The following is a 14,784-nucleotide window of genomic DNA, read 5'->3' as shown; positions in this document are numbered from 1 at the left end:
ATCAATCATTAGTCTTGCAACTTTTTGAACAAAACAGCAGAAAGGCATCTGTGATATATTTGGAAGATCGGGGCATAAAATGATTACATTAAGATTTTCAGCAAAAAATGAAACAGATGCTCCACTGAATCAGCCAAAACCTGCAGATGGGAGACACTCACAGATCATCAGCACAGTTGCAGAACCTTAATAAATGTTATTTGGTTGTACAAGAAAGTGTGCAAATCATGAAATGTAAATCAACTCTTTATTTTTTCGTAAATCAATACAAAGTTGAAAATGTAAATATAAACAACCCTTTAAGTTACGTGATTGCATGAATAGATGTCAAAATATTTGCAAAACCCACAGGATCACTGCCACTCAGTAATGAGAATAACAAGCAGCCAGGTGCTGCACAGCCTAAATCTCAATTAGCTGTTGTACAATTTGGTTTATAGAAAAGGATTTCAAATGCAGAGCTCAAACGCTTCACAGATATGTGGTTTATTTTTACTGTTCTCATGCGAGGGATTATTGAACCAGAAAAACTTTTTTTTTTTCTTTTTCCCAAGGCGTGCATAATTTTTATTTTCAATAAATTAGCATGTTTATTTTTTCTGCTTTCAGAGACGGTGTTAACACTTATATCTGACACAAAATTGTCCCTCTAACTAACTTGATTTTATCTTAGTATTTTTGGAATCTTTCCCCTATTTGCATGAATTAGGCAAAAAATGTTTACCTCCTAAGTGAAAACGAAATGGGTTGCTAGTGCTTGGTATTCTCCTTATCCTGTGCTCTCATTAAAAAGACCATTAGATTTTCCACTAATTAAAGAGAACACAACAATCTATCACCTAATTAAAGATATGATACATGTGGGGTGTTTTATACTTTTTCAGTTGCACTAATTACTATATATTTGCAACATATTACAAGAGTTCATTCTCTACTTTGTTATACGTTGTATTTCCCATCTGAAGAACAAGCATATACAAACAATACAAAGTACACTAATTAGCAGCGTGACCACTTTTCTTAACAGGCTTATTTAGTCTCCAAGGGTGAACAATGCTTGTCCCAGTAGCCCACTTCTGAGGAAAGAGCTCCCAGTACAGAAAAATATAAGCTAGTTGGGATTTGATGCATTTTTAAATGAATTAATTTGCCACCAGAAGTTTACAGTTTGCTCCAGATAGTTGTAGTTAAGGTGATCTCTAGAGGATGTGCAATTTTATTGATAGTAGTTGCTTTTATGGACCCCTCGGGTGATTATATTGGAAGCGTTGTGTGTGTTGATGTCAGAAGGTTAGTCACAGCGACAAAGCTGTTCTCCCTTAATTCAGAAAGGACAACATGTCTATATACTCCACACTGCACGTTCCTTGAGGCACCTGTAAAATTCATAAGGAATCATGTGTTTGCATACCAAAATGACATGCGTTAGGAAATTTTGAGAGTCATTTAAAGACACTAGTCAGTGGCACTTTTATACTAACAAGTGTGTGTGACAAAAACACATCCAGTTAATAAGGTGATTCCACTGCAAGATTTCTCAAGTCATTTGAAAGCCATAGTGGAACTTCTCTGCAGCTATAAACACTTTCAGAAAACCTAAACTATATATATCTTGTTCAAATAAATTTTAATACATTTTAATTTGCTTCCAATAAGCTAATTCTCCTTTTTTCTAATGATTCTCTTGGCGGTGTCGCTTCCCGTACATGTCTGTGTTGATTGTCAGTGGTCCATCCAATGAAGTTTCAGTGTCTGCGTGCTGTCTAATCTGCCCAGTGTCTTCAGAATCAGGAGAGCAGGCCTGTGTTTAGTGAACGACACAGCAGTGAAACTGCTCTTTTAACCACTCAGCTTACAGAGCTTGCTAGAAGGTCCACAATGACATGAGAAGTTTCCACCCTCTGATTGGATGGTCAGAGTGAGTCTATCACCCCAAAATTTATTATGTGCACATTAATAATTTTGAGTTCGTTATTATTTCATACCCACAACGGCTGATAGAAGAGGAGAATTTGATTTGGTCTCGAGATGAATTAAAAATCAATTTCTAAGGCAGACTGTTTTTCCATAGAACTGGACATCATAACAAATGAGCGGTCCCGGCCGGTGTTTGTTCACCACTTTCAGGCCAGGAACTCTTCGAGTGGCACCACTAGCTTACCGCCTCTTAATTATATTGCTGGAAATGCCTGCTATTTGCAAGTGATCGACTCACCAGAACTAAGACGGGACAGACATGATAGGCAGCCTTGACCTCCATGGCCTTAGAAAAGGACTTGTTGATGGAATTGACACAAAGAGATCAGCTCTATGACAGTCACTCAAGTCTCACTGAATAGAGAGCAGGATGGCTTTTGTCTCTGAAGAAATATTCAGCAACTGAGTGAGTATCATGTACTTAAATTTAAATACGTGGCACGATTGAAAAATAGATGTTTGGCAATATCTTAACTGGTATTCTTGTCTTAGTAATAATAATAATAATAGTAGTAGTAGTATTCACTCTCAATAAGCAACATGCCCCTAATAATTTATTATCAGTCTCCAAGTTAATTGATAAACAGCTAATCATTTAGCTCAATCAGTGAACACTCACTTCTCTCTCACAAACAGTCTGCTGGTGTATAATGACAATTATATCTTAAAAACATCAGAAGGAAATCTCCATATGAAAGTCTTCTAGCTGTTTTCGCTCTGTGTTAATTTGCATTTTAACACTATTCTTTGTTTCACTTTCATACTGCTGCCAAGTAGTTCCTAAAAATTGTGAAGCCTGTAAAAAAATGTCCTTTAAAAATTAGGAACTAAGCCAGCATCAGACATTTTTTCATCACTCATTAAAATAAAATACAATGATGTAGTCATATTCTAATTAAATAGCTTGATGAATTCAGTTCTAATAATAGCATACTGTACTCTTAAAAGTAGCTGAACAAATAATGTGAATTGGTTGTCAAAATAAAACAAAATTAGACAATTGTGTGGTTTGGAGACTAAACCATTGTGACGTAGATGAAAAACATTGCATATTTAAGATCATGCAGGTTGTGATGATGTCTTATTTTCAAAGACGTTCCTGCTACAGGTGCTGCAAAACTGGCCATTTAAAATCTAATCTGAAACAAATGTCAGAGTAAGATGGTTGCTAGATCTGCTGTCTGTTGAAGTCATTGCAGTCAGTGTTTGGCCCTTCATTAATTCACTGAAGAGACATCTGCCGGTAGCTGCCATTACACCTTTTATACTCTGGCCTCAGTCCAGACAGCTCAGTCTGGTATCAGGCATTAAGGGTTTCCCAGGATCCAGATAAGCAAGGAGATTAGGTGAAATCGATACTGTTCTTCCACACACTTTTAAGTAGATATCAGTGTTATCGCTCATTTTAATTACATGGTAGATTATAATTAAATCTGTTATCAGAGTTATTCAGAGTCGTGTAGGGCAACCTATCTCTAAAAGGAAAAACAACAACAAAAGAAGCTTGTTAATCTAACACGCTCGGTGTCGACAGACTAGAGATTTTCATTCTGATTTAAAACAACATACATTTAATCAAGCATATTTTCTAAATATGAAGTAAGGTGCAAAGATTTAACGCAACAAAGACTTCCTTAAAAATCTGAATAATTATTTTGACACCATAGTGTATGTAGTTTGGAGACTAAAGAATTTACTTTAGAAAAATGAATATTTGACCAATGAGGTTCATCTACCAGATGGTCATTCACTGTATGGTCATTTTTCAGCTCATTGACTCTTAAGACTCAACTTATTGACATTAAAACACTGTTTTCTATACATCAAGCTGTGATGATTGATAATTTTCCAGTACATTAAGCTTCATATATCAGAGTAAATTATGACTTTTTGTTAGGCTCAAGTGCATTGTCTAAAGAGTCTATTTGAAATGAAAGTTATTTTTAGAACAAATGGGCATTTTATGTCCCTGGGCCACATCTGGTCTTTTAGATGTCCATTAGTTAATGCGTAAAGTGTTAATTCCACACTCAAACCTAAATTGACTTTTAAAAAATGACCTTTCTTTTAAGGGTGAATGTTTGCATCTCTCTGTTTGGGATGCTACATTGCCATCCTTGTATGTTCGCCTTTGTTACCTCAAGTAAAAAAAAAAAAAGACTGAGATCTAGTTTCTAATTTTCCTAATTTACGGTAGGAAGAAAACATACTGAAGTGAGACTTGCATTACTTCAAAATGTTACTCAAGTAGAAGTACAAAGTATGGTGCAGCAAAATTACTCCTACTTGTACATTGTTTTCAAAAAATGTAATTCAATAAATATAGCCAGTCTAAAAATATACCAGGGCAAATTGCTAATATCATTCAGCCCTACTTTTAAAGCATTTATTCATGAAAGTCGAAGGTAAAGTGGTTCTGTTGTTGGGGAAAAGATTGATATCTACAGGGATGAACATCGTCAGATTAACATAGAAAAATACAAGAACTGTTACTGTTATTTACAGTAACAATAATAGAAAGTTCAGTTGGCAGTAGGTTATATCAGAGTTTATAGTTCAGTTGCAATAACTACTCATACCAGCAACTGATAAAAAGAAAAACATACTTAGAGTTTATTATTGACTATCTTTCAGCCAGTGATGCCCTTCGACAACAAAACTTGCTCAGGTGGGCTTTTGGGAACCGCAATTGCTCACCTCTACTATTGAGTGTCGTTCAGATTACCATTCATCTAAAAATAGCAAAGGACTAAATATGAAAGTTAAAAAATAAAAAGCAGTCAGAGCTCAAAGAAAATATCTGAAAAGCTCGAAGAACTAATAATCAGCATCACTTTAAAAGACACTTTAATGCAAAGTATCAATCTGGAGTAGTTCAAAAACACAGTTCTAGGGAGTCTTGTCATTGGTTCTCTATTCATTTACCCCAAAAACTAAAGCGTGTACAAGACCAAAAAGAAAGGCTTTTCATTTCTGTGGTGAAAAATGCATCGATCTCATGAATAATACCATGTCTTTTCAGACAAGTTTTAAATTAGCATCTCATTGTTATGTGTGATACATTTATCAGACACGCTCAGGACCTGTTTACTTCAGCAAAACAAAACAAAAAATCTTTTCTCAGGACTATGATTGACAGACACATTTGCACATAATGTTCATCTTTGTCAAACCAAAATTACCTTCCTGTTACTATCTTACTCCTTCTAGCAATGGGAAGGTGTGGATTATTGTCAGCTTGTTGCAAACCCCCCATCACCCACCTACTCTAAAAACATAAAAGAACAGAAACAAGTAAACCTGAAATTCTGCGCATGTTGCTGTTCAATGTATGTATGCATACATGCTTGTGTGGGAATACGTGGGTTGCCCTTGAAGTGTTCATCATCCTGACAGGATCAGTGTGTGTACAATGTGAAAACCCATCTGATTGTGGGGCAACCATGCCGGGAATAAATGACAATTGTGACATATTGGTGTGGGATCTGGGGGAATGGGGAAGATTATATTACCGGCAGAACCACTGAAGCAGTCCATCACCCATTCAGCATGCAGTTAACAGACATCCTATGCTAAGTGTGTGTGTGTATGTGTGTGTGTGTGCGTGTGTCTGCGTGCCTTTTTCAGTGTCTGCGTGAGCAAAACAGACAGATGGAGCAGACAGCCTGCATGTAAGGACATAAGCTTGTGTGCATGTGTGTGTGTGAAACGGAATCCAATATTCCTATTTCTCATTCTCTTTGTCCCTCGGATCCCCTCAGTCCCCACCCAGTAATGATATATTTCTATCTCAGTTACACACCACAACCCAGAGAGACCTCCTCCAATATCACCACATGTAGGAGTTGTTTACACACCGCTGAACCAGGGAGAGCCGCGTGGAGACCAAAAAAAGACAGAGATGAAATGAATATTTATTCCAAGTAAGGGAGAGGATCTTAGCTATCTGACTAGTATTATCATACTCTCTGACCTAAACTGTAGAGGTTATTACTTCATCATGTTGCCCTGTAAATCTATTCCAAAGAGACTTCGAGAGAAAAACATGAGTTTGATTCAAATTCACTCGCGGTCACATCTTTACACTGTCAAACTTTTTAGTCAAGGACAGGGAACTATTACTGCTGACATACCTCGCTCTATTTTAGGTCGTTGTCTGCTGGCTTTTCAATCTGCTATCACTCAAGTCTGCCTGAAGAAGTCACACGGTGACTGAGCAAGCTTTTGAAATAGTGCTGCGTATTTCTTCATTTATGGGTAATTGCCCTGGACAGCTGTGGGTAAGAGCAGAATAAGGAGGCCATCATTATTCTAAAACTCACCCCAGAACGACCAATTGAGGAAAGTGTAAAGGAGAAAGCTCCTGGAGTGTCTGTAGAAAAAAAAAAGGTTGATAATATGAGTGACATTGCGAAAACTAAAAATAAGGATCGGGTTTGGGAATTTAAAGAAGTTTTCTAGTTAAAAGTGAAATACAGCCACTTTTGCAGTATTTGACAACCTTGCTTGAACACTATTTAAAAAAGTCTGCGTTGGGATTACGTTTATACTACCCGGCTCCCTGGGTCGTAACAGATCAATGACCATTAAAGATGTAATTTCAAGATGCCTCCTGCAAGTCACAGCGGCATGAATAAAACATACAGTCACAAAAATACATGTTCACCCTTTCTATCCTGTTACATGTGTACCACAAATAACCATGCACAGCTGATCAATATGAGATTTAGTGAAATTTGTTGGGCCTATTTTGATGTTAAGTGGATTCAGCTGTTTGTGAGAGTAGTTTCACACAAGGAACTTTTTCACATTTTGCATGTTACAACCATAAACTTGAATGTTTGAAGTTTGTTTGCGAGTTTACATAATGGAAGAAAGCAAAATAGCGTGTTCTGACATAAGAAGAATAAGATGTGATTTTGAAAATATTTCACAAAAAAAACAAAAAAACATTAGGAGTGCGATGTATTTGGATTATACAGTGCAATGATTTAGATCAAAAATCCAGTCCTCGAGATCTACTGTCCTGCGACTTTTAGATGCATCTCCGTTTTCACACATCTGAATCGAACGAATCACTCACTACAAGGCCTCTGCAGAGATTAAAGCTTCTGATGAGCCATTTGATTCAGAAGGGAGCAATCTACAAGTTGCAGAATAGTTGATCTCGAGGACTTGGGCACCACTGATTTAGATCAAAGCATATTCATGTCTAAGACTGGCCTGGTCAAAGTTAAGACTCCAATTCCATTGAGATTCTGTGATGAAACTTGAAAATTGACATTCTAAGACATTTTCTATCTCATCTGTAAGAGCCTGTGCCATTTTGCAAATAAACAATAAGCAAACATTGAATCTTTCAATGGTGGCTTTCTTTCAACATTTTGTGGGAGGTTGAATGCATTTTTATTTAGGAGTTTTAGACTAAATGGGGCTGAATACAAATGCATAGCACCCTTTTGAGTAAATTATGCATAGTTTTCTTTCAACGAGACAGTCTTTCATTACTTTGTGTTCTACTATTAGATAATATCCCAATTAAAATCTTCAAAGTTATGTTTGTAATGTGAAAAACGTATTGTAGTCAGATCCAAAAATAATAAATCAGAACATCAAAGGCATCCTAAGGTTTTATTGTTGTGTTAATTGCATGTAGCTTTGAGTAAATGGGACCTCTTGCACATATTTCTGATTCATCTCTTTTTCTGACACCATAAAGTAAGAACAGGTTAACCGACATAGCCTTGAGCACAGAAGTAGATGGGGTAGGACTGCAACAGCCCACTGTCTATGCGCATTACGGGAAACATTGTGGAGGTGGGCCACCTGTCTCCATTTTAAATGCCAATGCGTCAAGACCGACCGGCCCTCTCCTTTTGGAGAGGAAAGTCATCCTCATGAATCCACAGCCGATACGTCTTAGCTGTGAATGCTTGGGGAGTGTCATGTCAGCGAGGACATTATGACACAGGGCTGCTAGGAACTGATAAAGACTCTCCTAACATCCAACAGCACTCACTGCTCTTAGTCATCTGTTAGGAAAGCACACTCACTGAACTGCTGTAAAACGGCGGTGGATTTACAACAGTTTTTATTTACTTTGGCTCTGAATAATCTCAAATTAAATGTGCATCTACCACAAACTCCAGTTTAGCTAGATAGTGCAATATCACAGTAAAAATCCATGCTAGGGCACTCTAATTAGAAAATAAATTGAATGGTTTTAAAGACAATTATTGTCAAATTAAAAATAATTATGTTCCATATCTTCTTTGCTGCCATGGAGGTGTAATCCCAGCTGTCACTGTTGTTGAGAGGCAAGTCACAATCTGCACAGATTAATTGGTTCATTCCAGTCCAAAACTTCCTAAAACTTGCAAAGTCCGTTTATTTAAAATCCATGGATACTGTACGTACAGTGTCTCATTGAAATAAATGTAATTAAAACAATTTTAACACTTATATAATCCCTACAATTTCCAAGTTAAGTAAGCAATAAAATCTCCCTGAGTCTTTAGCTAAATTCAAACCTAATCCAGGAATATGGTTTAGTGCAGGATTCAGCAACATTTTAAATGCAAAGAGACATTTTTGCTCTCACATCTCCGAAGTAAAATTTGTCTAGAACCACAAAACCTACATGACCCATGAAAAAAACTGTGAAAGGTATAAAACATTTTAGGTAAAGTAAACAATTTAATTTCTTATTTCAGGGGGAAATTAATTGCAGATTATTTGCCCCCATAATTTGTGGTGCGATTTTGTTGTTGATTTTTTGTTCTATTTATTTTTGGTGAGACTTGCTTGAAGCCACTGTGAATGCCCCACAAATCCATGTGAGACTCTGGACCCACAGGTTGCAGACCCCTGGTCTAGTGGGAACTAAAAGATAGAAGAATGGCATTTACAGTGCTTTCATAAAGACTGAAGAGAACAGCATGAGGAAAGGTGATTCCAGCAGGCGACGGGTCACTTTGCCACTTCAGACCCTTATATCATTGTCATTTTGTCCATTTTGTGCTCATGTACTTAATAGTGCACAATTCTCTAGGCAATTATTTGATTCATAATTATATTAAAGAGATACTTTTTTTAAAAACGGCTGAACATTTTACTGTCATCACAATATCAGTATATCAAATATATTTAAATATCAAAATAGCAGGAACTTCTTAGACTGCAACATACATGTTACTTACATATTACCAATATGGCTTTAAGCTCTGCATACAAATAATACATTTGGACATTTAGATTCTCTCTACCCTAAATATTAATTTCTTACTTAAAGACACTTTCGAGTCAGCCATGATTATGCCTGTTTGCTGCTTTGAAGTGACTTATGTAAGGGCTGAGGTGGTTAGGAGGGTAGAAGTTACTTCACTGATGTTATTATACATGAGTTGGCAAGTAGGTGCAAAGTGGGGTAAGATTTCACTGTTACAAAATAGCCAGAGAAATTATGTAACTAACTGGTTCAATAATTTTAGTTTTATTAACACTTATTACTTTCTCATCTTTGCATATCTTTCTTGCTAAACGACCTATTTAAGACAATTGGTGGCCCCAAAGGAGTCACAAGGAGTTATTAGGTTTAGGGAGGAATTACATTTCCTCTAATAAATCAAAACATTATTTAAAAGCTGCAATTTTTTTATCGACTCTGGTTATCTTTGGCTGACAGTAAAATTTGTCTGATGATCTGTAAAAAAAAAAAAAAAAAAAAAATATTATTATTAGCATTAATAGCATTGCTTTCTATTGGTTTTGCTTGAGCTAATGAATTCCAGTCTCAGCTGAGATGCAGTTAAGGGTATGTTGAGTCAGCCTTCAGACCCCTGCTGCCAGGATTAGTCAGCACGGCCGCTTGTTGTCAATGATTTCTCCCCCTCCCTGGGAGACCTCCACGGTCTCTGTTGTTTTGTTGCTCCCCTCCAGACCATTTCCTATTCTTGGGTTGTCCTTCTCTCCTGTGAAATGGAATAAAAGGGTCAAATTCTCTCATTTTACGCCTGTCATTTCCATTCCTAATCCTCCAAGCTTGCCTTGGCTCATGCTAGTGGTGCAGAGCTTCCACCCACAGAACAGCATGCCGCAGTCTCTGCCAACTATTACCTCTTTTTCTGTCAGACCACAGGTGAATATTGCAGAACTGTATACCCCTTTCTATTTATTTATTTTATTTTTTTGTAGAGTACTCTAACTTTTTCTTTATTTTTCCAAAAAAAGGCATGTGAATATTTTTGAAAATCTGTGCAGCTGTTACAAAAAATATTTATAGATTTTCAAAGTACTTAAAATAATGAAAACTGAGTGATGCTTAAACTGAAAAATGAGAACACATTTACAAAAATTTCTTATTTATTTTACTTTATAATGTAAAATAAGCTGATTGTTTTAGAAGTGTTTAGCATATTTAAATGTTCATGTCTCAGTTAGTGTTTAATTATGTTAAATATTCTTAGGGTCACAGGTCTGCACTGAAAACACACAGCTGTGCAGTACTTTTTCTTGGTAAAAAATATTTTTGTGCTAAGGGTGGTTTTCTATTTCAAATATGATAAAAACTGTTATATAGAAAAGAACCTGCTTTCTTCCTCATTATGCAAGTTATCTAAAGCCTGCGTTTAAACTGTACTCTGTGTTTTTTAGCTCCAAGGACAAATGGTCCATGATTTCCCCCCTGAAAAAATAAATTCTAATTGGATTCAGTAGATCAAGAGCCAGTTTTCTACCTTACGTTAGAAAATGTGTTTTTCCTTGGGCCCACAGATAATAGGCACTATTTCAAGAACTTACTTACCGTCTTCAACTTATTTTTTATTAAGAGATTTGACATGCAGCAACAAGCTGTCTTCACTGATAACATTTAACAAGTGTTTCTGAGCCACTGCTGTACATTTCACAGTATCTAGTCTGCTTATGTTTTTAAGGCTTGAGAGAATAAGGTCACAACTACAGAATACGATTATTTTATCAATTAATATTTCTTTGTGTTGCACTCTCACACACAACAAAGTGACCAAAGTGCTACACTGGTAATATTAGCAATAGAATAATAAAAAGGAAATGAAAACACATAGATACAAAATAAAGTGAAGCAATGAAAACAGAATCAAATAAAACATAACTGACCTAATGCTGTATGCATATTGCTATGATTACACTTTAAAAAAACAACTTGGTACAAATGAAAGTAATCATATAAATGATCAGCTTCTCTGATTTTACTCTTTATAGGTTAATGTATGGGTAAAATGAACATTGTTCTTTTATTCTATGAACTACTGACAACGTGTCTCCAAAATTCCAAACAAACATTTAGTATTTATTTGCAGAAAATGAGGAATTTTCAAAATAACAAAAACGATGCAGAGCTTTCAGACCTCAAACAATGCAAAGAAAACAAGTTCATATTCATTTAGAAACAACAATGCTGATGTTTTAACTCAAGAAGAGTTGAGAAATCAATATTTGGTGGAATAACCAGGAGGTTTTTAATGCTATTCAGAGCAGTGGTCTCTTAATCTTTTCCATATATATATAAATATATATATATATGCATAAATTGTTTGATTGGCATGACAGAGCCTTACAGGCTTTTCAGTCTTGGCTATGTTTAAAATGTGTTAGGATATTGTATTTTTAGACCAATTAAACTAATATTCGCAGACACCTTTGCACACACATTTTGTCTGCTTGTGTTTACATATGCACTATAATAATGTCTCAGTTATGGTTATATAAAAATGTGTCTAATCTTTTCAGTTGATGGTTTTAAAAGAAGAAAGTTTCCGTTTTATACTTCTCTTTTTGAATCATACCTTGCAGTGGCAGTCAATTTGAAATATCACACAGAAAACAAAAATAAGAGATTGCTTGCAAGTATGGAGGAACAAAGAGAAACAGAAAAAACAGCTTGACATGTTGCTTAAAGACTATATGAATTTTGGCAGGGAAAAGAAAGTCAAGTCAGTCTGGTAGAAAGTTGAAAAGACACAAACAGTTTCTACCGAGCAAGTATTGCGAATAAAAATTAATGGAAAATGTTTGCTCCTCTGATACCTTCATTGAGTTAAAAAAATAATATGTTTCAGTTTAGTCTTTATAAAGAAATCCATCCATATTCGCTGTCAGTTGTTGATTGGATGGATGTTGCTAACTCTGCAGGCCTGTCAGTCATTCATCTCTTGGGGAGTCTTTCTTATAGCCTCAGTTGGTGGAAGTGGCTCAACAGAATAGTTGATTGGCAGAATTTAGAGGTAGAATGGACAGTAAGGAGGGATGCTGGGAAAGTGGAGCAGCTAAGCAGTGCGGGGGTAAGGATGCAGAGCATAAACGGCCTCTTTAGAAGGCGCAAACACATGGCCACTGTGAGAAATGCACGACACATGGAGCAAATATTTACTTTAATTATTGAAAGTTGCAAAAATAAAACTTGGATATTTTAAAATAAAATTATTTCGTAAAACGTTGCAAAATCATTGGTCTAAATATTTTACATTTTTAACTGGACATGACATAATTCAGTCTAAATTCTTTGAAAAGCTGTGAAATAGCTCTTTATAGCAGATGCCAAGTTCAGCATAATTAGTCAACTATAGTAATCTCACTGTACTTTCAAATGATTTGTATTTCATCTGTCATTGTGTCTATCTTTCTGCTGAGAACCCAAAAGTCAAATACACAAACTTTTTAAAAGTGGTGAAGGCTTTTCTGGTGTTTATGTAGCCACGTGTTGGCTGCCCAGCAGTTTTTATTGCTCACACCCTTCAACCACGTATTGCCGTTGAAGCTGAATATTGCCAGTGTGCTGCAGTTGTACTAAAGACAAATAAGGAACCTAACGTTACATGAAAACTAACAATTTACTGAGTTCTCAGCGGGCTTTCCTGTTGGGGGGGGAACTGTGGAGGGACAGTTGTAGTGCAGCAGAGAGCAAAGGCGAGGAACCTGTAGGGTGCACTTGTTCATATTTTCAGATTAAATCTAATACAGAACTCCCTGCTGCATCTTTACATCACTTTACAACCTCTTGGCTGTATACTTCTCTATGTCAAGTTCTGATTTCGAAGACATTAATTCTTCTTTTGCTCATTATTTTGACATTTAGCAAATGGAAATAATTTAGATGATTCTAACTTCTCTCAGATAGGAGAAGTTCGGTCTGATTTAATTTCGAACAGTGAAAAAAAACAGATGCATGTTTCTGTTTTTGTCAACTGTATGTTGACAGTAGGGCTGAAACGATTCCTCGAATGATTCGAGTACCTCGATTACTAAAATTCCTCGAGGAAAATTTACCTGCCTCGAAGCTTCGTTAATTTATGTTTTATTAGTTAGCGCACCGTGTTCCGGCCGGGACTTCATTTGCGTTGCGCGGAGCTCTCACTTCCGCCTCTGAGTTGTTGACAAAAGCTAAGTCTCAGCGGCATAAAGTCCAATCTTCAAGACTGGCCCGTGGGGATTTTATTGATTGATGATAATGCCCGACTTTTTATCGTTTTTGGGGAACCAATAAGCATCCTTAAAATGACTGGGGGATGCCTGGAGTACGGCAGCATTTCTCCTCCGGGGCTGCTGGTTGAAAGCGAACGGCGGGAAGAGCGTTGAGGTGAGCGGATAGACTGAACAGGGCGGGCGGCTGAGTAGCTGATGCTTACCGTGTAAATGTAGCTTTACCGACGAACCGCACAATACATTTCATATCCCGGTCTGAAGAAACGGGTGGCGGAGCGCATCGTACATGGCTGGTAGATGAGTTTCTGAGTGTGACCGGTGAAGGTGTCGTAAATATCCCGTATTGCTCCCCCCAGTCTAACGGTTCGTCAGTCCGCTGGTCTATTTCCTCCCCTCCACCCCATCTTACCTTCGTTCATTCGCCCTCTCCTCCCACTCCAGGCGGCATTTCCCGTATTTTCAAACCCAAAGCGTGACAGGTTAGGTGGCAAGGTGAGTTTAATTAATCTATTAAACTCACTGAAGATGAATACATAAACTAAAAGCTGGATTGTAGACATTTTTTATAAGCATATTTGTGAGCCTGCCTCTTTGTTATTAAATTCAATATAATTTCAGATTTTTCTATAACTTTTCTTCTGGTTAACTTAGAAAGTGAGCTATTATTGTTACAGGTTAGTTTTCTAAACTACAAAAAAGCAACTGTTAGGGATGCTCAAATATGAAAAATTGGACTGATATTGATATCTGATAGTAACACCGGTATTATGCCAGATTTACCAATATTTCATTTTATATTTTTTTTTTATCCGATTACTCGATTAATCGTAAGAATAATCGATAGATTACTCGATTACTAAAATATTCGTTTACAACAGCCCTAGTTGACAGTGACTGGATAAGGCATTATTGCCTGGTAAATTGCATTAGGTCATGTTCCACCCCTACTAAAATATGAATTTGATCTGAAGTGTCTAATTTAATTTAACTTACAGAATGTGACATTTTGAATTGCATTTATTTTCCTGTGCTTGACACACAGGGCTTAATCGTCTGAGTTGCTGGACCTTTTGTTGTTTTGTCCTGATATAGTTAGGTATAACTATATGAGTAAAGCATGATTAAATAACTTCACATTTCTTTTCTGAACACATCTGTTTTGCCCTCATACTTATCATTCTGTCACAGCAACTTCAGCAACACTTTGCTAAATTGAAAAATATTAAGAATGTACTATATGCATAATTTGATGATATCTAATACAGTTTTATATGGCTAATGTTCAAATAATTCAAAACTCCCTTTAATGCTTTTGCTGGCCTAAAATAGATAGTATTAAATAGATCT

The 14,784-nt window shown here is 36.4% G+C and overlaps 1 protein-coding gene across 2 annotated transcripts in view; it reads left to right on the top strand.

Moving 5' to 3' along the window:
* Positions 1-14,784, top strand: part of LOC106921101 (cell adhesion molecule 2-like) — a 226,413-nt gene that overhangs the window by 182,817 nt on the left and 28,812 nt on the right. The gene's annotated exons all lie outside the window — the stretch shown is intronic.

Source organism: Poecilia mexicana, unplaced genomic scaffold (assembly GCF_051168715.1).
Source record: "Poecilia mexicana isolate PSO_F unplaced genomic scaffold, ASM5116871v1 scaffold_14, whole genome shotgun sequence".
In the NCBI taxonomy this organism is placed as follows: domain Eukaryota; kingdom Metazoa; phylum Chordata; class Actinopteri; order Cyprinodontiformes; family Poeciliidae; genus Poecilia; species Poecilia mexicana.
Note: the sequence above shows the minus strand (reverse complement) of the source record. Positions and strands in the feature narration are given on the sequence as shown.